Source organism: Physeter macrocephalus, chromosome 1 (assembly GCF_002837175.3).
Source record: "Physeter macrocephalus isolate SW-GA chromosome 1, ASM283717v5, whole genome shotgun sequence".
NCBI lineage: Eukaryota > Metazoa > Chordata > Mammalia > Artiodactyla > Physeteridae > Physeter > Physeter macrocephalus.
The window spans coordinates 67,056,359-67,078,596 of NC_041214.2; the positions used below are offsets into that span (position 1 = coordinate 67,056,359).

The window sequence follows — 22,238 nt, forward strand, 5'->3', positions numbered from 1 at the left end:
AATTATATTCTCCTTTATAATAATTGTTAATATAATTTATTTTAGCCATTGAGAATCAGTTTATTTTTCTCTTCAGTATTAGTTATTATTATTCTAATCCCTTCTATGTAATCATAATCTGTGTTTATGCCAATCTCAAGATATAAAAAGGAATGATTTTTGTCAATCAAGTTTGTGTGTCTTGGGGAAGGAGATATGTTAGCAAAGCAAAGTGAGATCTTGATCTTTTTCTAGTTTTCTATTTTGAATTTGGAGGATGGTGGATGATATAATAGATACACTCTGTCAATGTAGATATAAAGTATTTCTGTACCATTGTTCAAGTACGCATTAGTTTCCCCATCATGTCTAATCATGCATTGCTTCAGTTATTCTTATAATTTCACTGCATAGGGATGAATGGCTTCCCACCAATGAAAACTCTCTATGTTAGAAGATATATAAAGAGATGTTAATAATAATCTTCTTAATCTTAAATATCATAGTGTTGTCATTTGTTTCTTAGGCAAGATTTGAATGTGAAGATCTGCACTATCTTTAATGCATTTAACTTTAATCATGGCATTGTTTATAGCTTAGTTGTTTTTAGCGATTATTGCTCTCATATTTTTGTGAATTTCTTAAATTGAAAATCCTGATGCAGTGACTAGTTTTCCAACTGAAAATTTCAGATTAGATGCCAAATTGTGGTAACAGTATTTTTAAGGACTTGAACATCCACAAAGTCATATACACTGATTTTATTTAAAAAAGTCTTTTGGCCATCCCTTATGTTGCCTCACTCTGTTACTGGTTGTACTCACATACAGTAAGAGCCCATAAAATACACTGTGTTATGTTGGTATAAGCTTTGCCCATTTTAAAAAATGTATTCAGAACTGATGAGGACCTGACTTTGATCCAATTTGAATCCTATATTCATGTTCATAGCCTATCTTTAAATGCCATACTCTGAATAATTGGATTTCAGGACAAAAGATTAACCAGTTTAAAAATGAAGAACTTGGTCTGTATAATGGCAGGCAGTGTTAGTGTTGATGATGGATGATTTTTCCAATGGTAAATATTTGTTCTGGCTCTACTGCAGTTTAGGATTTAACCTTTAGCTGGCTCCTTTGTTCCTCTTAAAGACGTGTAAACTAATAATCACCACTAAGAATCAGCTGTCCTTTACAGACCTCCTCTCAACATGATAAAGTACAAAACTTTGTTAGTGAAACATTCTTAGGTGAGTTTTGGGACATTAGTTCTAGAACACATGTATTCTGGTCACTTCCTAAAATATGTGTTGGGCCTTGTGAAAATGTATTTAAATGAATTAATTCATGAAGAATAAGTTATTGTAACATTTGTTTCGGCACACTTTGCCTGTGTGGTATACCACAGCCAGCTCAGCAGCTGATCTGCCAGGAGAACTGCAACAATAAAGACTGTAGGGTTTTAGTTGTTGTTGTTAATACTTTGTCTAACAGTAACAAGGTAAGCCAAGGTTTCTTGGGTGTGGGATCCAAAAGTATTGCTATTTAATTGGCACTTGGAAGAGTTTTGGACATTAAGTAGAAAATAAGATTTGATCCCATGTCAGAGGAAATCCTGAGCTGTGTTTTAATTTGGTTGTTTTGGTGTTAAGGAAATGAATTTTGGGGTACAATATACAAATTGGCTAATTATGAGACTTGCTCTCAGCTGATTGCCAGGAAATATCAGGATGTCTGAGACAGATAATATAATTCATTTTGATTTGAATTTGCCAGCCCAGAGGAAAAATATTACAAGTTTATTTGTTTTAGCAATAACTAAAAAGGTGATAATGTTTCAGTAAAAAATTTCATACAGCTATCTAGCAGCCAAATTTCCAGTTTAAAGTATTTAATGTTAAAAACATATTTTGTTCATTACAAAGAAGAATTAGCATAGAAGAAAAAAATACCTCCTATGATAGCATTGTTTTGAAAAAGCTAGGAACAGATTGGAGTTAGTTTCTCAACCAAGACCCTTTTGTGGTTTCCTTTGAAGTGGTAACACAGACTATCAATATCATTGCATTGAAAATGCTATTGGTGGTAAGAAAAACTGCAATAAGTTTGAAAACAAAAAAAGGCTAGGGGATAGTGGATTCTGCCTGCTAACCTCTCTTCCCCAGTTTCATCTTAGAGTTCTCCATAATCATATCTCATTCAGTCTCACACTTCTTTTAGTAAACATTTAGACTTTCTTTCACTTTTGGTTCTATACATTCTTTGTCCTCAGCTAGTTTTAACTCTTTGTCCTTGGTTATCTAATACATGTTATATAAATGTCCTTTAAAATGTATTTAAAATAATTATTAATTTTTTTTAATATTCTGGTATATAGTTAAAATAAAAATAAAAATTATCGTGTTGGAAACAGTGAGAAATGCTTTGATTAGGTGGTCTTAAGAGAGGAAAATAGTATTAAATATTTTTACTGTAGATAGGATAAACATATGTACTTATGGACAAGTGTTGAAAGAGAACATGAAATAAATTCTTCACTATTAAGATGAGGTATTATACAGTAAATATATTTGAAAATAGAAGCTATCCACATATATTTTCAAATATTAAAAATGAAAAAATACATTAACTAATTTAGTGTTAAAAATGTGTTTCAGCCCCCTCTCTAAATTTAGAATAAAATTATGTTATTTTTTAGAGAAAAATTTTAAAAAATTATCTTTGTGGAGATCTACCTTAGGCAAACATAAGATTTTTATCTGATGGAAATTTAATAAGATACTTTTATTTTGATATGGATATTTTAGAGACAATTATGCATTCATAATTCAAGCACATGTGATTTATATTAGAAAAACATTCTCAAAGGTTTCAGAACTACTGATATCTCTGGATATTTGGCAAATTTTTAGTAAAGGGTCTAATTAAATATTTTACTTAGTAATCTTATGTCTCTACTACCCATTTATGGAAAAAATAATAGAGTGCTAGTTTATTTACTAGTTACATTTGAAGAATTACATTTAGCTAACTTCATAATGCCGTATGAGGCTAACCCATTTAAAACAAGCTTTCATTAATGTTACTGTGTATCAGTTTTAATGAACAACTAAATTTATATTTATTCTATTAGAAATGGTTGTGAGACCTGTTAATTCTTATAAACTATAATGTCTATGCAATAATAATGCTTCAAGTATTATCAGACAAATGACAGAAATAAATATAACTTTGGTGTGGTCAGTCATCAAATATGTAACACTTGTTTGCAGAACTGTACATCTTCTATGCAGGATAAAAAGTAAGAACAATACAGTCCTTATCTTTAAAGAGTTTTCAATCTAATTGAGGGGGAAAACAAGCACTCAATCGAGAATAATAATTGATATTGTACTTCATAATAATATATATTTATTAATTGATTTGTATGTACATGGTCACTTGATATATAAAAAAAATCAGAACAACAAAGAAAGAAAGGAAGCATAGAATATCAGATGGGTCAATGAATGTAATGATCAAGATTCTTATTTGAATCTGAGCAGTCTAGCAGAAAGGAGATTTGGTAAACTCTAGGTAGTTATGATTTAAAAAGAAAAGCATATTCATTTCTCAAGTGGCACAATGTTTTGTCATTATTTTTCTTTTTTTTTGCATTGTTTTTATTTGTTTGGCTCTAAATCCTAAAGCAAAGAAACAACTCTAAATGTGACCTAATATTTGAGAGTAATATATAATCAATTATTAAATTTTATAAGATGATAATAACCCACTATCATCCAAATGTGTTCTTAGGAGGTGGGAGAGGGAATCAGTCTGTACTTGAAGAGTCAAAAATGTCTTCATGAACTTGGTAGTATTTGAGCAAAACTGTGAAGGATGGATTATCTCTGGGATTAACTAAAGAGGAGAGAGAAGGAAATTCTTTTTTTTTTTTATTTATTCGTACTCTTTCTACTTCAAAAAAGTGGATGTAACTTGTGACAAACACACACATATAAATAGGTCGCTAAAATCATATTGAATATGAATACTCATACTATAAAGAAAGAGGCAGAAACTTAGACTATGAATATATACTGGAATTGAACATAAATGTATATCCCAATTTCCTAGAAGCAAGGTAAAAAGGATAATGGATTGAATTTCATAATTGTTATTATCAGATAAAGGAAACATATATATCTGTATTTTATAAAAAATACACAAAGTTTTTTTTCACACTATAGTACAGAGAAATTTGTCATGAGTTGTTTTTAGTAGGAACACCAAGAAAAATATAGGAATCGTGTGATAGTCTTTATGTCATTAGAAGATGCAGAAATATTATCAAGCATATGATTATGTATTAACCCTCTGTAAAAGCCAAAGACATGATAAAAAATGACCACAACTTCTATAGTGTCATTTCAGCAAAGAGGTAACCAAATACAATTCAAGTAAGAATTCACTTATAATAGGATAGAGCTAAAAACCAATTTAGAGCAATGACAGTTAACTGAGTCCATAGATTTCTTCTCTCAAATACCAGTTGTGTCAACTGAGTTTTAATAAGGGCTGGATGGTAATCAATTTTAGATTGAGTGCTAAAATGATCTCCTGGAGTAGAGATATTGTTTGTCCTTTGGAAAAATAGAAACTTTAGGTAGATAATGATACAGTGCAAAGTAGACTGTTCATTATTTTTATTCTACTTTTTCCCTCCAAAATGGTAGGTTGCAATAAAAGCAATTATTTAGTTATGCCCAAAACATAGAAAACCTGAAAGTAAGCATGTCAGTTAGTGTGAGTGTTAGTTAAAAGAAGTTAGTTTAAAAAACAAAAAAAAATGTGTTTTAGGTACAGTCATGTAATATCATTCATTAATTGATTAATTCAGCCATTCATTAATTCTATATAAATTGAGCAATATTAAGTATCAGGCATACTTATTGAGCATATTGTGAAAAACAAGATGGATGTGATCTCTGCTGTCCAGTAGATTACTAGCTATTGGCGGGTATAGAAAATAAATGAATAATTACAAAAATGATGTCCTTTACATAGATAATGATTTAGTGCAAAGTTGACTTTCTTTATAATTACCTAGAGAAACAGTAAGTGCAGTGAGAAGGCAGCTAATCTATTCTACACACTCGGAAAAGGTTTCCCAGAGGAGGTGACATTCAGGTTTCCCTTTCTTATACTTTACTGAAAAAGGCCTTGTTGAGACTCCCCGGGGCTTCGAGATTGTCGATTCCATTGGTCAGTTCTCTGTCCTCATCTGATTTCATCTCTCCATAGCACAGGACACAGTTAACCAGTCCCTTTCGGTCATGCTTGTTTCTTGGCATCACACCAGGGTTTCCTCCTGCCTCACGGTCTGCTCCTTCTCAGCCTCCTTTGCTAGCTCCTCCTCTCTTACCCTGATATCTAAATGTTGAAGTGCCACTAAGCAGAAATTTTGGCTCCCTTTCTTCTCTCTCTACCATATCTCCCTAGGGGAATTTATGCATGGCTCTAAATGCCATCTGTAAATTAAGTGACTTCCAAACTGTATCTTCAGGACTGACTCTTCCTCGGAGCTTCAGACTTATGTATTTCTGCCTACCAACCTCTCTAATGACTAATGAATATCTCAAGTTTAATGGCTAAAATATGTTGATTTTCTCAGGTCTGCATATTTCATTGTCTTCCACATCTAGGTTATAATAATACTTGCAACAACAGTAATAACAATCACAGGCGCATTCATTGAGAACTTATATTCCAAAAGCTGTTTGGGCAGTTTGTATAGGTGACATTTTTTTTGGCTCCCCATTGGGTAGTCCAAGGATTACATTATTAAATTCCCACAGTAAGCTTATGAGGTAGGGTTGTTATTTTCCTGATTTTGTAAACACAGAAACAAATGAGTAGAGAGGTTAAGTAATTATTCACAGTCATATGGTCAGTGTTAAGTGGTGGAGCCAGAATTCTAACCCAGAGAGTGTTCTCTTGGGCACAGCACTGCACTGATGGCATTGGCACTGCCATTCATCTGGACGATCAAGCAAAACCTCTAAAAATTTTTTCCAATTTGTCTTTCCTTTAGGCTGAACATCCAATTCATCAGCTTCTCTTACTGAATTGTTCCAGCGTACACCCTGGGTCTATCTCCTTTCCATTTCTCCTCTGCCAAACTAAGCCAGTTCTCCTTGAACCTCTTATATTATTTATCTCTTTCACTTTTGCTCCCTACCTGTAATTCATTCTCCACACAGCAAAATCAAATTATCTTTTTAAACCATAAATTATACCAGCTCACTTTTCTGCTTATACCCTCTACTGGCTTCCTGACTGTTCACTGAGAATAAAATCCAAACTCCTTCCCTGCCCTGTCTCACAAAACCCTGCATGAATAGGTATCTGTATCTCTCAGTACCTGTACCTCTTGTACCTGTATCTCTTAGTTTGTCTCAAAATGCTCTTCCTCTCTATGCAAGCCATCTTTTGTTCTTCATACACACCAAACTCATTCCCATTTTAGGGATTTCATACTTGCTCTTCCCTCGGCCCCAGATCTTTGTGGGGCCAGTTCCTTATTCTTCTGATTTGGTTTAAATGTCTTCTTCTCAGAGAGACTGTCCATGTTCATCCAATCTATAAAGAGCCACCATGTTACAAGTCATCTACCTTTTAAAATTCTCTCTATTACATTGATCATACCCAATTACTTCCTATTTATATTTGGATTTTTTTTTGTTTTATTATTGTCTAGCTCTCTAAAGCCTAAAGTAGTCCCTGGCACATGGTATTCGCTCAAAAAATATTTGTTAAATAAATTTAGAGTGGATCTGAAGAGTCACTGGGTGTTGATTTGATGTGGTCATGGAGTGAAGGAGGCCAGGTTTGAGGCAGAGAAGAGGTCTGGGTGAAAGCCAGGGGAAGAGAGAAGCTTGGCATGTTGAAAGAGATGAGCAAAGCCAGCTGGAATGCTTTGAGTAAGGGGTGAGCAGTGTCAAGCAAGGTTGAAAACAGGCAACAGGCTACACAGCATCTCATTAAAGATTTAGGAATTCTAAGAACAATGAGAAACAATGATAGGGCATTGAGCAGATAAGTGAAATGATTAGATTTGCATTTTAAAAAGTGTGTTGAGGGCTTCCGTGGTGGCGCAGTGGTTTCGAGTCCCCCTGCTGATGCAGGGGACACGGGTTTGTGCCCCGGTCCGGGAAGATCCCACATGCCGCGGAGCGGATAGGCCCGTGAGCCATGGCCGCTGAGCCTGTGCGTCCGGAGCCTGTGCTCTGCAATGGGAGAGGCCACTGCAGTGAGGGGCCCGCGTACCACAAAAAAAAAAAAAAAAAAAAAGTGTGTTGAGTAGGCCTAGACCTTGATCAAAGTTGACATTCTGCTATGGATACAAAAAAAACATGGCTTGTGCCTCATTAGGGTGAGATGCTTGGTAAAGTCAGTGAATGAGACAGATATTTCACTCATAGAGGATCGAGGGATAAGCTGGGCACTGCCTGACTCAGGTGAGTATGGGAATCTGTCTTTTATACAAAGAGCAACACAGGGGTTTTGCTGCTTTTCCCTCCTTTTTTTTTTTTTTTTTTTTGAGGTACGCGGGCCTCTCGCCGTTGTGGCCTCTCCCGTTGCGGAGCGCCGGCTCGGCGGAGCTCTCGGGCCCAGCCGCTCCGCCGCACGTGGGATCCTCCCGGACCGGGGCACGAACCCGTGTCCCCTGCATCGGCAGGCGGACTCCCAACCACTGCGCCACCAGGGAAGCCCTCCCTCCTTTTTTTGATAATGGAAAGAATCAAACCATCATTGTGGAGAGCTCTACTGAATTCCTGCTTTGAGGAGTATGAATCAATATGATCAGTATTATTCCAGAGACTGGCCAATATAAAAAACTGTAATAAATTACTGTATTATGATGTCTTCTTATTTGAGTTTCTGTGTTATTAATATGACCTCATTTAAGCTCTGGGTTGTCCTAAAAAAGAGACTTTTTTTTTCAATTCTAAGACAAAGTTGGACATCTGTGGTTTAAGATTTCATTAAGATCAGTGATTTTGAATAAGGCCTAGAACATAGAAGAAACATTTCCCTCATTTCTAGTCAAGGTGTTCTTCTGGGGCCAGAATTGAACAACTTTCAGGCATTCAAAAGGTCTGCAACTCACCAATACATGAACAAAACTATATTTTGTTAACTTTTCAGAGCAGAGGCCATCATCTTAACTCAGTCATTCATTTATTCACTCATTAATTCCACAAACATTTAATATATGCCCACGATTGGTTCCTGGTAGTTGGGGGTCTGTGTTCACAATGTTGAAAAAAGATCAGACCCAATCCTTCCTTTCTGAACCTCACAGTGAGTAAAAAGATTTCTATTAAACAAGTAAACAAAACTATTAGCACAAATTTTGATAAGTTGTATTTCCAAAAAGAATAGACTGTTAAGAAAAAGAATATTTGTGGTAAAATGTAGACTGAGAACTTTAGGAAAGGCCTCTATGTACCTTTCATGCCAGCACAGTTGTAGTTTTTAGTTTTTTTTTTTTCTCCATGCATTTACACAGTTAAATATTAAAAGATAGATAAATATTTTGAAATAATTTTAAAAGATGTAAGATAATTAGAAGCAAAAAAGGTCACTTAAACAAGCAGCTGGGGTAAAAATGCAAAAATCCAAACAAACAAGCAGACCACCCACAATCAACCAGTCAAAGTTCTCTATCAGAATTAAGTGAGCAAAATTGGTTTGTGAAGTACAAATAGATAGGGAAAGAAACCCAGGGGAGGACTAGCTCTTAGCTATTGGATCGGTAAATTGAGAGCACAAGAGTAGTACTTTTCAGAGACAATTGAAGATGTCCTCCCTTACCTGCCTTATATCCCTGAGATGATCTATGCAAAGTAGTAAGTTAGTCCCATTACTGATTTTTTTATTATTATTATTAAATGGAGTTATGGGTCTCTTCTTCATCCAGCGTCAGTTTTTTCTCTTTGTTCCAAACAAACAATGAGGGCTTGGAATTTGCTTTAAAGTTTGGTTTGCTTTCAAATGATCCTTTCCTCCCTCTGATGAGTCCTCAATATCAGACCAAGGCAGGACTCCCCCAGCTTCCCATGACCTAGTGCCATAGTCCTTGATATTCCACTCACTTTCACTACTTTGCCTTAAACACGTACTGCAATTTCATCTGCCAGGACATCTCATGAGGTCTTTCTCTTTTTCTTTCTAAAGTCTTTCCTTGAACTACTTCATAAACGTTCAAATTTTGCTCCTTTTCCTTTGTCTCCCTATTTTTAATTGGCAGAGTTTAAAATTTTTTTAATTACTTATATTTGCTTCCTCCTTCTATTTCTATGGCTGTTCACCTTGCATTAACAGGCCTTCTAGCTGACCTTCCAGCCTCTAGACTCAAATGTACGTGTCATTTCATTCCACACCACAAGCAGGCAAAATACCTTAAAAATACAAGAACGTATCAGTTTTGTTGTTTTCGTTGTTGTTGTTTGTTCTGTTTTGTTTTGTTTTATTTTCCTCTGGTCTACATCCTTAAATCGTTTTCATCAACTCTGGAATCCATTCCAGATTTTTCCTGCCATTCCAGATCTGCTAAAGTATGTTGCTCTTTGTCTTAGCAGACTATATCTTCTATTCATTTCTGGAAAGTCCCTTCCACACAATCCAGAATGACTTCTTCACAGCCTACCTGGATCATTTCCAACCACTTACTTGCCACATTTTGCTCAGTCTCCAAGACTCAGCTGTCACCCTACCTTCTGCAAAACTAACCCAGGACAGATTGATCTATCTCTTCTTTCTGCTTCCATAACCTTCACTTTGGCATGCAGAATGCATCTATTAACTGCTTAATATAGTAGCTGCCTTGCAACCCAAACTAGAAATAAACACTGTATGTTACCTGGTTTTCCAGTTTCCTTAAGACGAGTAGAGTACTCTGCATATATAATTCAAAAGCCATTGATAAGCATGCAAATTAATTCATTGTGTCCTCTTCTCAGGATATACATGTCTTAGGATATAGAGCAGGTGGAAGTAGTGGTTGCTGGTGGAGGATGTGGATAGTAAAGAGTACTAACCATGTCCATACACAGGCCTCATGCCTAGTCCCACGTAAATGAGGTTAGATCTTGTTAATGGTAGCAATACTTTGCCCCCAGTAGCAGTGGCAAGAAAAGCCCCTGGATCCTCTGTAGAAACACCCTGTGTACTGGAAGGGTAATACATAAAAGCTGTAATTTATTTTAAACTGATTAGTGATTTGTGCATTTACCATGCATTTAATATTTACAGTATTCTGTTTCCTGCTTAGCACGGGGTAAGTGAAAAGATTGGTGCTCCTGAGCAATAGATAAACTTAAAAAGTGTTAAAATACCACTCTTTGAGTTAAAATATATACAATATGGCAGAAAGGATAACTATTGACTTTATATGTGTAATGGGCTATGAAATTTATAAATTTTTTGAACTCAGCTTAGGGTTGCTCTTTTGTAAAGACAAAGGGAAAAAAAAGGAAAAATTTTTTGTAATTTCTTTAACTTTGCCTTTTGATACTTTACCTATCTTGAATAGCATTACAGGTGCTCAACTATTGCCATGAACAGACAGCGGTTGGGGTGAGAGATCTTAAACTGACTGTTGATTACGCACATCCCAACCCATTTTTTTCTGATAGTGCAGTTAGGACCATAGGTTTAAATATTATTCTTTGAAAATTTTTTCATATATGAGACAAGTTATATTTCTTAACTGATTTGTATATCAATAAAGTCACCATTTAGAAACCTTTCTAAGGAGCTGAGACATATCCCTGAGATGAGACAGATCCAAGAGAAATATTAATTTCTGTTCTGGTATGTGCTAGCTTCCTGTATTTGAGCTTTGAAAAACAGCACCTTTTCTAGAAAAGTCAGTTCTCATAGAGAATATACAACATACTCAAATAGAAATAAGTTTTAAAAAGGATTTTTGTGTTAGTATCATCATAATTAGGAACAGTTTTTCTGACAGGAAATATGTAACTATTCTTAATGTTATTTAATTGTGCTATAATTGTTTTTTCATTTTGTATGAAAATAAGCTTTAACAAATATTCATTATTCCTTTTTAACATAAATAAAAACATTGCTCCACTACATAGTGTTTTCCCTTGAAACATATAACGTTATCTGTTTAAACTCATAAGAAATTTGTTTTTCAGAGTGTATGTTCGACCCTTCTGTTTTAGAGCCAATATGTAATATTTACCAAAGCAGATTTTTTTTATCTACAGTTTATATTTGGGTTAATTTTCTAGAAGAACATGTTTAGAGGGACCACAGCAAGCCTATATAACTGTTCCCTAATTACAGGCAACTCTGCATTCAAATGAGTAGTATCTACATACTTCCTTAGGAATACTTCACCGTAAGTTATATAATCTTGATATTTAGAAAGGTTATTAACGACATATTAAATAAACACCTATTTTTACCCTTCCATTTTCTAGAAAGTATTTGTGGCAGCTTATCAGAGTATATACAATAAAATTATGGTTCTATATAAATAATGAATCGGGTTTATAGAAAATAGAAGACATGGAAAAGGGGAAAAAACATAGTCTCAAAACATTTTCAGAGTTGATGATTTGGGCTCTGAGCTGGGACTCTACCAAGTTTCATTTATGTTTAATTGTGAAACATGACAATTCTTCAGAGAAATGAAAGATATTCCAGGCATTGAGTTTTTCAAAAAAAGCTCCTCATGTGTTATTTCATGTTCAAAGGACAATTATACAAATAGAATTCTATGATGAAAATGCTTAAAAATAAACAGCCCAAACCCTGTAATTTAAGCTTAATTATACACCATATTTTGATGTGCTCTATTTACCTACAATCATCTACCCCATAGGTTACCTATTCTCTACCTGTTGCTAGAGTCCAGCAAAAGGAATCTTTCAGATAAAGAGCAGGTGGGGGCAGGGGATGTTGAAAATAAAGCATGTAGAGGGATGGATTTTTAAGCAAGTACACATTCTGTAAGTAAATTTTCTCATTGGATATTTGTTTTGTATGAGAAAACTACTAATTATCTTATTTTGCTGACCCATTATTATTATAGGCAAACTGAATCAGAGAGTTTGGATTAAAAAAAACCAAAAGCGTCTCCGTGGCTGGCCCAGTTCATCTGCTATTCTTAAGAGGAAAGGATAATATACTTAGTTGTTTTTTTTTTTTAAAATGGTATCATATGATCAAGAACCCAAATTTGTTGCTGTCTATTATTCTCTTAAAAAGATCAACTTGCTATATTATCTTTTTTTCTTTCTTTTTTCAGTCCTCGTTGCTCCAGTCTTTACATAGAAGTAAAAAATCTGCTCTTTTTCTCAAGTAGAATTAAAATTGGGTAACTACAATTTAATGTCATGTCAGTTAACTGTACATGATTTCTATATGACTCAGTAGATGTCAGTGGAAATTCCTGGTTGTATTAAACTGAGTAAACCCTAATTTGAAATATCTTCACATTATTTTAAAGTTGTATATATACGTGTACTTTTTCAGGTTAAAAAAATGATCTGTTAGTCTAGTTTTGAATCTTGCAAAAGTTATGGAGCTATTCTTCTAAATGTTCCTTTTGTAAAACTCCCTGTCTAGCACTTACTGCTTCTAGCCCAGCTGCCCAATAGAATTATAATGCAATTGATATATGTAATTTTAAATTTTAGAGTAGCCACATTAAAGGAAAGTACAAAGAAACAGATAAAATTAATTTTAAAAATTTTATTTCATTCAACTTAATATTTTATTCAACCAAAATATAATCATTTCTAGATTGAATCAACACGAAATTCTTAATGGACATTATGTATTTTTTCTGTTTTGCAGTAAGGTGTATATTTTAAACTTACAGAACGTCTCAATTCATATGCTTATTTCCAACAGATAAAGTAAAATGTAGTCCTACCAAAATAATACAGTTGAGTTTAACAGAAAACAGTATTTGACACTGCTTTGTTTTTAAAATTAAATAAAAATTTTAAATGTAGTCCTGTAACACAAAGCACATTTTAAGTGCTCAATAGTTGCATGTGGATAGTGGCTACCATACTGGGCACCATTTATTCTAGACCAGGGTTCCCCAACCCCGGGTCGCAGACCGGTAGTGGTCCTCAGCCTGTTAGGAACCAGGCGGCAGAGCAGGAGGTGAGCGGCCTGCGAGTAAGGAAAGCTTCATCTGCCGCTCCCCATCGCTCCCCATTGCTCGCATTACTGCCTGAACCATCCCCCTCCCCACGAAACCTGTCCCTGGTGCCAAAAATTTTGGGGACCTCTGCTCTAGACTGTCGTTTCTTAACTTTTTTGATTATACTCACCTGTTAGGATACATTTTTGAAGTAAGAACCCTCAGTTCATGGATATATTTGTAAATTATATACATATATTATGGTACTAATATATTATCTATATTATAAAAATACATAGAAGACAGAAGTTTTAAAGATGAAATATCATTTTAAAACAATGGTTATTTTATCTTACTCATTTTTTTAACATCTTTATTGGAGTATAATTGCTTTACAATGGTGCGTTAGTTTCTGCTTTATAACAAAGTGAATCAGCTATACATATACATATATCCCCATACCTCCTCCCTCTTGCATCTCCCTCCCTATCCCACCACTCTAGGTGGTCACAAAGCACTGAGCTGATCTCCCTGTGCAATGTGGCTGCTTCCCACTAGCTATCTATTTTACATTTGGTAGTGCATATATGTCCATGCCACTCTCTCACTTCATCCCAGCTTATCCTCACCTCACACCAGTCAGAATAGCCATCAGAAAATCTACAAACAATAAATGCTGGAGAGGGTGTGGAGAGAAGGGAACCCTCTTGCACTGTTGGTGGGAATGTAAATGGCTATAGCCACTATGGAGAACAGTATGGAGGTTCCTTAAAAAACTAAAAATAGAACTATCTTACTCATTTTTAAGCACATTTAAAGCCATGTGCTTAAAAAGCATTGCTATGTTTAAGATATTAGTTTCATGTTTTGTCATCCAGATATTCAGAAGACTGTTTCTAAGATCAGTCTAATGTTTGGTTTTAATGGCAGTTAGGGTTGAAAAAGATGATTCACAAAGACACCAAAGTACATTTATGGAGCAGTTCATTACTAATCATAGTATATTTAAATCCATATAATGTCTTGATAACTCTGAAGGCTGAATTCTTGTTAGATAGGATTAGACTGTCATGGTTTCTGCCTTGGAATGTAGTTGGCTACAAGCTCACTCTTAACAGAAAAATAAAAGTGTCATTTTGTGTCTTATTGTTACTTGTAACACCTTCAATCTGTGGGTTTATTGCAGGAATCCTTTGAAGCCACTTGCTCCCCGTGAGTGCTAGTTTTGTTAAAATTAGATAACATAAACAATAAATCTACCTAACTGGGCTCATGTAATGTGCAGTATGCCTTAGAACAACGAAATTAACAAGGACATAAAAGGCTGCTAGGCAATGTCCTCCCTGCCCTCAGGAGTCGTCATGCACTGTATATGACATGTATATGTGACATGTGCACATAAATGGTGTGTTTGATTTACATACCCAAGGAAGGCTTCAGTGTCATTTTGTATATTAGAAAAGTTAGATTTCTTTTTTTCTTTATGGTAGATAAATATAAATATATGTTTTGCTATTTTCTTCTTCCACTCCTTTGAATCACATCGTGACTCCCTTGGGCAAGCACTTACCATTATGAAGACTACTGATCTAAGTTTAAATGTTCCTTATCATAAGGAGTATGATTCAGTGACATTATGTACAGATATTATGGTTTGAGGATTTTTCTCTTATTGATCATTGGTAGTAGTTTCAATATATCTAATATAAGTAACTAGAAATATCTCTCATTGTCTAACATTGAACACCATGATATTCTTAAAACAGATTAAAAATTTTATATGGGCTCTTTCAGATTTGTGAGTATATAAAAACTCCATCCAACAATCTCACAGCCTAAAGAAGGAAAAATCCACTTAATCCTCCTCAAACTGTTCCCAAGAGAAGAGCACAGAAAACTGTGGCAGCCAATGAACAAATGCAAGAGTGGAGGAATTAAGATCTCTATTTTAAAAATATTCCTCATTTCATTCACTTCATAAGAATTCAAATTAGGCTTTATTACATTTCAGATTATGATACTCTGCTAAACGGGATTGAGAAAGCTTTTTAGCAAAAAAAAAAAAAACTTTTTTAAAGGATGTTTTAAAATGTTGGAAGTATGATTTTCATTTATTTTTCACTTATTTGCAAATGCCATTATGATAATGAGCACTTACAAAGATCCTTTTTCCTATTTCATGGTGGAAAAAAAACATAAGCATATGTCATTTTTCAAAACTTTCAACTTGATTGTGCTTTGTATATCCTTTGCTTGGCTTGCTATATTTGTAGTGGCTAATATCAGTAAAATGTATTCTATTATTTAATATTTTCCTTTCTTTCCTATTTCCCCCAAATATAAGGCCTCTTATTAGTCAAAAAATAATTGGTGTTTACACCCTGCTCTCCAAACTCGAGAACTTTCCGGCCAAATTTGTTGGATGCTCATCTCCATGTAACATGATCTTTACCTACATGGTGCTTGATATGCTCTTTTCCACTAATGAGAAGTAGATCTAAGAGGATTAGATCAAAGGAATGATAAAATTGAAATCACCATATGCTTCCTTTTGATTATTCAAATTATCAAATTATTTGATTGGTCCTGTTATTTCAGATTCTAAAATACTTGAGGTTTCCCAGGTGAAATATTACTCATCTTCTACTCTAAGATATTTTCTCTCAGATAGCTAAGAAGGAGCCTAATCCTAAATTGTGATTTTGCTTCATGTTGTAGAGCAAATTACAGTGCATTTTGAGTCAAGGCTCTGATGGAAATAAGCAAGGTTAAGCCACCTCAGTTAAAATGGACACTCATCTCCTACTTTACTTATGTAGTTGCACCCATGAGACATACTTATTCAAGAAGCTGACAAATTTATGCAATTTAATTCCAGAGTGTTTTTTATAACAAAGAGTGCATTGACTATTGACTGTGTGTGTGTGTGTGTGTGTGTGTGTGTGTGTGTGTGTATGTTTAAATAGGAAGATGTTTCTCCGTTAGTCAGAATAGGCTAAGTTTTGCTGCAGCAATAAAAACAAAATATCCGCGGCTTAATATGACAATATGTTTTTTTCTTGCTCACTCAAATTCTTTTGGAGATACAGGCAACTCTCTTGATCATCTGTCCTCTGTGTGACATTTCTATAACTCAAATTGTCTTGATTTTGACCTGTGTCTCTGCCATCGCAATACATGGCCTCATTTCCTGAGGCAGAGGAAGATCACAGAATTTCACATAGGCTTTCATTGCCTCAGTTCAAAGCAACTGATGGCGTTGGCCACAACAAGTGATATGCCTCCAACTAACTGCAAGAGGGCCTGTACACATAGGGAAGCAATAGAACGTGTTATTACTATTTCAGCCTTGATGCTTTAGTCATTTAAGGCAACACTTAAACATTGTGTGTCTGATTTCTCAGAGATTCATTCTAAGGTTCTGTCTGAATACTTTTCCTTAAAAAGCCAGTTTGCAGTGTTTTGAAAATAAGGGCTTCTGGTGAAGATATTGATAATGATTCATTCATTTGAAAAACAATAATTAAATGGTTAATTTATCCTAAGCTAGATATTGGGGATACAAAGAGGAGTGAAACATAATCTTTCTGCTCTTAAGAAGCTTACTGATTTGTGAAAAAGATACTTAAACTTATACATTATGAGTTCTCTCACTTATTCAACAAGTATTTATTTATCACCAGTTAGGTGCCAGGTCCTATAATAGGGATCAGGACGAAGTTTCTGGTTCATAGTGATTATATTCTACATGAGGGTAAGGAAAGTATATAGGAAATATAAAAAAAGCAAAAAAGTTATATCAGAGAGTAGTAAGTACTGCAAGGAAAAGTAAAACATTATGATGCTCAGAGATGAAGCTAAAAAATCTACTTTAGATTAGGTGATCAGAAAAGACTGCCTAAGGTTGGGGCCCTTCCTGCTGAGACCTGAGGGGCCATCCATTCCAAGATGGAGGGACACAGCATTATGGGGAAAGACCAGGAAGGACCAAGTTTCTTAAATTGTGATTAGTTAGACTAGAGAAAACAGACCAGTGGCGCTAGAGCACAACATATCAGGAGTAGTGTGATAGGGATTGAATTTGGAGAGGGAGGCAAAATGTAGATTACATAGGGTCTGTTTAATGAGATGAGCATTCTAGTGAAGCAATGTAAATAAGCTTATGCTATTTAGGGGCACCAAATTGGACCTATTATCTTACAGCAGGGCAGGGATCAATGAGAAAAACTGCTTGGGGAGAAAGGGTGCCTGAGCTGGATTTTAAAGAATGAATATGAATCAGCTGGCCCAGAACAGTTGAGGGTCAGCACATGCAGGGAATGTTAAGCTGTACATTATTATTAGAGCTGAAAATGAGAGGAAGGGAATTGTAAATATATATCTGACTGTGCCGAGAATTTGGAGGCATGGACAGCAAAGGGACAGCACCTTAAGCCATTTTATTTTTGTGGTCCCCACAAAAATATCAGACAAAATTGTACCATTTCGCACATTAACATTTTGCTTATCTAAAGAAAACAAAATTAAAGGACGTTTTATAGTTTTCATAATTGTGAGTTCGCTAAAATCATTCCTATGATTGAAGCTTCTTCATTATATATATATGTATATATATAATGGCATGATTTGTGTTGCTGTCATGTTATGTAGACACTTATTTAAACACATTAATTTTGACATTGCAGATTTCTTTCTGTAGTGTGAATTCTGTCATGTTTTTCAGGACTTAAACTATTTTAAAGGCCCTTCAGAAGCTTAGGAGATTTAAATAACTAGGCTGAGGGTGTATGTCCAGAAATAGGGATCTCTTTTTATGTGATAAAGACAGGTGATTCCAGGTAGTAAGAGTTCTTCAACTTTCATCCAACTAATATTCACAGACTACTCTACCATGCTAGATGCTGTTTTAATACTGGGGACACAACAGCAAACAAGAGAAAAAATTCTCTTCCTTGTGCCTTATATTCAAGTGAGAAGAGAAAAGCAATAAACAAAATGAATAAGTAAAATACAGGAGTATGTTATGATAGTGATAGGTGCTGAGGAGAAAAACACATCATAGAAGGTAGATGGGAAATTTGAAAAAGGAGTAGTGAATTTTAATAGGGTTGCCAGAGAAGGCTTTGAATAAAGACCTGACTGAGAGTCTGTACCAATAGATATCTGGAGAAGAGGGTTTTAAGCAGAGGGAAAAGCAAAAAGCAAAGGAACTGAGCTGAGAGAGGGACTATGTGTATTCAAGGAACAGCAACTCAGCCTACAGATAAGTCAGATAGGCCCTGGGGACTCTGCAGATGATGCAGAGTTGCCTTTGGAGGGAATGTGGCTTCTTTTTTTTCTTTCCCTGAGTAATATGGAAAGGCTTTGAATGGTTTTGAGCAGTAATACCATGACCTGAATTACTTTTTAACTGTGATCTTTTTGGCTTCTGTGTTGAGAATAGGTTGGAGGCGAGCAAGAGTGTATGAAGGGCAATTAGGTGGGAGGCTACCATGATTATCCAGGCAAAATATGATGGTAGCTCAGACCAAAGTGGTAAGTGTAGAGGTGGTTAGAAGTGGCTGGATTCTGAGTGTTTTGAAGATAGAGCTGATAGGATTTGAAGGATGGACTTAAAAAGTCAAGAATGGTTCTAAAGTTTTTGTCCTTAGCCACAGCAAGAGGGAGCTTCCTTATCCTGAGAAGATGGTGGGAAGAACAACTTTGCAGTGGTGCGGCAGGAGCTCAGGTCTGGATATCGAATTGGAAATGCCTATTAGGTATCAAAGTGGAGGTTTCTACTTGGTAATTGGATATGCAAGTCTGGAGTTTAGGGGAGAGGTCCAGCGAGAAAGAAAAACTGGGAAAATTAGTGGTTTTACATAATCCAAATAATCATGACTTTCAGGGTTTGGATTCTTTTGTAGGGTTTACCTGATTTGTTTTCTCAAATCTGTTTCATTCAGATTTTTATGTTTTTCTTCTGCCCTCGTGTATTCTAACAGTTAACATGCAGCCCGTCTTCTTTAATACTTGGCCTTGAGCGTAGTCATATATCTAACGGTTTTAAAAATCATCTGTGATGTTTTCTTCTTATCTACAGCAAATAGGTAATTGATCCCAAGATGCCCTGCTGATTGGCCATAATATTATTTTCAAGATGAGTTTTAGCAGGTTATAGAATAACTGGAGTTGGTGTATGTACATATATGTATTATATATGTGAATGTATATATATAATATATATGTATGTATGTATATGAATATATATATTCAATCAGTTTATCAATATGTTTCCATGTGTTTAAGCTATGCTTTTATTTTTACTTGGACTTATCTGAGCATGTTAAAGAGATACCTATTTAATATAGTAAGCTATGCATACAGCCCAACCTGTCTCATCAAGATTTATAATTCTCTAATTTCATAGGTCAGTTAATAGGATTCCCATTCAGCTCCCAGGCTGTCATAACTTATGATATTCAAGTGTATGTTTCCGTATGGTTTTAGCCAAGGGAAGTCATGTAGCCAGTGAAGCAGAGAGAGGAAAGAAGATTGCCATACTTGAATCTGTACCATCAAAATGACAAAATGGGTCTATAATAAACAATAAGTTAGTGCTTGATATGCCTACAGCATCATCTGTAATGCACAACAGGCAAGTTATTTATGAAATGAGCCTCTTGAAAATATATAGCTCTTATAATATGAATCTCATTTCTATGTTCCTTCCAACAAAATAGTGTGGCATTATCCATCTATTTAGAACACATGGTTGCTTTATTATTTTTTTAAAAGTATGATGACACCATAGAGCTGGGAAATATCGAAGAAATTCAATCATGTAACAAATGGAACCCAACTATTTTTAAAAATATGTTTTGATATTTAGCTTTTTTAAAATTTAGGAAAAAATAAAATATAATTTTCTAGAACACAAAGCAGGCTGTGCTAGTGTTAGGCATGTATTATTTACAAAAAGGGGAGCGCTTCTCAATAAAAGATCTGTTTAGTTTGCAACTGATAGTCAATAAAATTTTCTTTCTGGAGTGATCATTTAAATTTGCAACAGTAAAACTTAGGCCCAAATGTTTTCGTTGGGAACACATTTCATTGTCAATAATCTGAGTCAGTGGGTTATTCATTTTAATAGAGATGTAGTATATATTGAACAATATACATGTTATTATTATATGCAATTAATATAGATAATAATATAGTCAATATTGCATGTACACACACACATTCTTTTATCTATGTCTTCTCTATCTCCAAGATGATTTAAAACAGCATTTGGCTACTACAGATACATAAAGAATTTTTAATATTGAATTACAGTCATGAGTCACAATCCAAGAATACTAGATGTTTCCTTCCGGGAAGAAAAAAAGAAGTGGTCATCTGTCTTTCTCACCTTGAAAATGAGAAACTTAGAATTAGAGAATGTATATAGCTCCATAGACTAAAGGAAGTTAGAAAAATAATAGATTTACATATCACTTTGACATTTATGAATTGTTTTCACAGTTCTTTTCTCATTTGATCCTCATAAGATCTCTGTAAAGTTGGCAAGGCACGTATTAATAATTCCAGTTTGTATGTGGGACGTGTGAGGCTCAGTGATGTTAGTAAGGATGGCACTACTGATAGGTTTGCATGCCAGAGCTGGAACTTGCAACCAGGCATCCTCACTCAGGATAAAACGTAAATTCAAAATGGTTAAGATAAATCTGTAATATAAATCTACACCACCATGACTATAGGGGATATTAAAGACACTAGAATGTTTTGAAGTACAGTCCTAACTTTATAATGCCTAATATATCATCTCAACCATTATGACAATTCTATAATGACTTAAGAGTCCTATAATGTTATTGTAAGAAAGACATATATTGGAATTTTGAAGTGTTATTCATACTATGAAGTTAACTGTTCTTCGAGGTTACCACCACATTACTACAACTGCTGTTTCTATTATTACTACAACTAATACTATAGTAGTAATAATCATAATACCAGTAAAAACAATATTAATGATAGTTTATTCATTTATAGACCTTACTGTATATACAAGTTGGAGGATTTTATAAATTTATTTTTAAAAGAAAAAAATGTAAAGTCCTGACAACATATTCTCACTGATGAAACAATATAAACTTGGGAAAATAATTGTGGTTTCATGGAATTTTCTTTAGCAACTTCTTCCAGGCAATTTAAATTTAACTAACTTTGTTAATTTCCTATTTTAATGTGGTATTATGATTCATGAAAGAACTTTCTAGACTTTTGAGACTCTATTACTGGAAAAGAAGAGTTTTCAGACCCCTATTACTATGCCTGTATCATAATTTTTCTATTCAGACAGTGTGGTACAATCCATTAGTGGCATCAAAAGTTAGAACAATATAACATTTTCTATAACTTCAAGTTAAAATGAGCATTTCTGGTTGGGATTTTTTTCTAAGGCTGTCAACAAAATGATAATGCTCACATGGGGAAGGGGATCTTGAATATATAATTACTTGCTAAATTGATCTCAAGGCCCCTATATTGATCTACTAGGTAACATGGTAGTCATTTTTGAAAATCACTGTAATATGTGTTATGAAAATCATCTAAAATATACTTACATAATAGATGTTAATATCTCCTTTGGAACTTTTGCATCCCTTTTACATGTTAACACAATGGACTAAATAATTTTAAAATTGTATGTTGAAGAAACAGTTTTCTTCTTTTTCCCCAAACTATGCATGAAAATGATAAGAAATAGGAAATTAAGCGTACTCCATTTTCATTCTTAATTCCCCTCCTTGCCTTCAAGACAAAAATGAGGTTTTTTTTTAAGTTCTTAATGCATATAAAATTAAATAAAACCATACATATACTTTAGGGTAACATTTCTATTAACATTTAAATGTGTTTATCTATATTTAAATGTACTCATCATAGAAACTATAGAATAAAGGAAAATCTGCTTTAGGACAGTAAACATAGACAAGTCTCCCTTCTTTATGAGACAACCTGAATTTTAAAAGAATGTCTGTTGTAAACATATCTGAAGACTCTGAAAAGCCTTTTGTTCCATAATGATATTCATTAAT

The 22,238-nt window shown here is 34.4% G+C and overlaps 1 protein-coding gene across 5 annotated transcripts in view; it reads left to right on the forward strand.

Moving 5' to 3' along the window:
* Positions 1–22,238, forward strand: part of NLGN1 (neuroligin 1) — a 951,664-nt gene that overhangs the window by 457,175 nt on the left and 472,251 nt on the right. The window lies entirely within an intron of this gene.